The sequence below is a fragment of the Mus pahari genome, chromosome 3 (genome assembly GCF_900095145.1).
Source record: "Mus pahari chromosome 3, PAHARI_EIJ_v1.1, whole genome shotgun sequence".
Lineage (NCBI taxonomy): Eukaryota > Metazoa > Chordata > Mammalia > Rodentia > Muridae > Mus > Mus pahari.
This window is the reverse complement of record NC_034592.1, coordinates 142,476,631-142,479,749: the sequence shown is the minus strand read 5'-3', so window position 1 is coordinate 142,479,749 and position 3,119 is coordinate 142,476,631.

The following is a 3,119-nucleotide window of genomic DNA, read 5'->3' as shown; positions in this document are numbered from 1 at the left end:
CTCCTCCTCCTCCTCCTCCTCCTCCTCCTCCATCCTCCTCCTCTTTCTGCTTCCTTCAGTTTTTTTGTTGGCTATGCTTTGCCAGAGAGTGGTCTGTCCAGGCTATGACTCATTCACACAGAGGTTGGGCCAACAGTACTCACTTTGGGTAGCTTTATGGTTTATACAGATACACAGGGCATTCTCTCATTGTGGCTGCCTTCTCTCATTGACTATTTGGCATAAACATGTGAGCTCATTGTTTTCTCCTCCAATCACCAAGCCAGTAAGGAATGGGTGGGGATGCTAGCTCCTGGCTATACTTCAGAATGCAGCAGAAAAGTCTACAGTCATTCCTCATTGACTGGAGTCATAATTAACTGGGGAATTAAAGAGCGGGGATCTAAAGATGAGTAAGACATGGGAGCTGAATGCATACCTTACTGTAGATGTCTGCTGAGACACCTCCCTGTTCTTTCTGCAGAATAAACTGCACCTATTCCCTTGGTTACAAAAGTCCAGGCTTGGTAAGGCAAAGAGAGGTCTATACAAGACAGCTTGGTTTAGGGTGACACATAACAAGTGTTAAATATTTAGTGGTCAATTATCTCTTGCCTCAAAGTGGATATGGGAAGCAACCTTTATTATCTGATGTCATCATCCTAAGCATTGAGATGGAAACCATCATTTTTCTTATAGAGGTGAGACAATACAGCTTAGGGAACTTGCTTCACTGTCATGTATTCGTTCAGAACCAGAGGTAGCTTTGGAACTTGCCTTTACCATCAGACAGGAGGCCATTTGTTCCCTCTTGAGCTTTGCCGAAAGCAAAAGTATGACCAGTGCTCTTTATAAGATGCATTGAGATGAATAAATAATGGTTCACTACTATACAGATTCTTAGACTACACCCAGATAAATGTTGCGTCATCCTCAGTAGCAATTAGGTTCAGTGAAAGGTTGTCCAGATTAATAACAACATCATCACCTGCTATTTATAGATGGCTGTCCTCCAAAGAGGCCAGAGTGCTCTGTAGATAAGCATCATTAAATGCAGTCTTATGATACTGTACACCAGGTCTGTGCCTGGGGTTTCTTTGTATTTCACAAAAAGGAATAGATCTTGACAGCCATCCTACAAAGGGTTGATCCCCCTATGAGTGCTAGCCTACTGAGAATTGGTTTCTTATGGTAATCTGTCCTTACATATTTAACTTTCTAGGGTTGTCTGGCATTGCTCAGACCACAAGAGTGAGACAGTTTGCATTGTGGGTAATTTTCAAGATTTATATAGACTTGATATTGATTTTTTTTCCTGGTAATCAGTTCTTACTGCTGCCTCCCCCTCTGTTTCCTTGTCCTCATCTCTCACTCCCATCGCTACCAATACCACCACTACTGTTACAACAGCCATCATTTTTACAACTGCCATCACCACCACCACCACTGCTACTGTCAAAACAACCACTACTACAACCGTCACCACCATAATTACCACTAGAACCACTGCAATGTAATCAACACTACTACCACAACTATCATCACCGCTACTATAACCAACACCACTACTACAGCTACTACCATCGACATCACTACTACATCTATCACCAGCATATAAGTATCACCAGCAGCAGCACAGGCATCAGTGCTGCAGCAGCAGCAGCAACTGCAAAACTATTTCATATCACCTGCATTCCTTGTCTTGTGTGAAGCACTGTACAGGTGCTGTCTGACGCAATATCTACCAAGGATGAGTTATTATTGCAAACCCTGTTTGACAGAGTAGAAAATTAAGACCCATGGTAGATAAATGATTTATTCCCTCCCACTTATTGACAATCGGAGACAACTGTCTAGGATCATCTCACTGTTTTCACGCTGATGAATGTGCATGAGACACCAGTGAAAAGATGCTTACTAAAATAACAGATTAACTATCATCTATTAAATGCAGAGATATTTTGTATATCAAAAATTTAAACCTCTATGATAATCCTATAGTATAGATATTTGTGTCTATTTACAGAAAATAAACTGGGATTCAGAAAGCTAAAGAATTTGCCAACTTAACACAGTTCAGCAAAAAGCAGTGTTACACCTTGCCCGTGGACTTTCTCCCGTAGGTTCATGTGGTTGGACACTTGGTCTTTAGCTGCTGGTGTTTTGTGAAGGCTTGGAGCCTTTGGGGTTGGAAGTATGGTTGATGGAGGTAGATCATTGTGGGCAGACTTTTTGAGGGCATCCTGCCCCTGCTTCTGGCCTTAATTCCCTGCTTTCTGTCTACCCCCATGATGGGACTACCAGATTCATGCACTTCTCACCATGGACAGAGGCCAGTCCTGCTGCTGTGCATTCCCCACCAGATAGACTGATAGTTTTGGAATCAGAGTCCAGAATAAGTAGTTCTTCTCTTGGTTTTCTGTCAGGTGTTTGATCGTAGTGACAAGGAAAGCACCTGAAACGAGTGGTAAAGTGTATTCTATCTCCTCTCCCTATGTTTTCAATCAATACACCAACATTTAATCTATAAGATCATTAGATAAGGAGGGATTAGGTGGAGAATGGTGGAAAGATGGCTGAATGGATGGGAAAAGAACAAATAGATAGAACATCCCTCCAGTACCCAATGATGGTAAAGTAAAATACACTTGTATCACTGGCCCAAACCTCCAGGCAGCCGTGTAAATGGACATGGAGATGCTGAGGTATTGAAGGGAACTTATACTCTAAAATAGGACATTTTGGATCTGTATTGCCTTAAGCAAATCAGATCCAAGTGCCATTGGCTTCATGGCTGGAGAAATGAATCAGAAAAATACCCAGCTACACTATGACGAAGAAGAATAGATCAGGAGAGATCTTTTCATTGAAGATGTCCTGACAACTTTAAAGCACATGAAAGTAAAAAGATCAACAAGACAAAAAATGGTGCTAACTTCACGAATCTTGGTGCCAGAATGCCAGGGATGTGATATCACTCACTTAGATGTGACGCCCTTTAAAGGAATGAGGCTGAGCTAACAGGGCCTGGGAACCTGGGCACAGAGGTCACTGTGCACGGGTAGGAGCCATGAAAGTGTGGCAGTCAGTGGCTGGAAAGGAAGAAAGCTGGTGATAGTCTCTGGTGTTTTCCTTTCTCC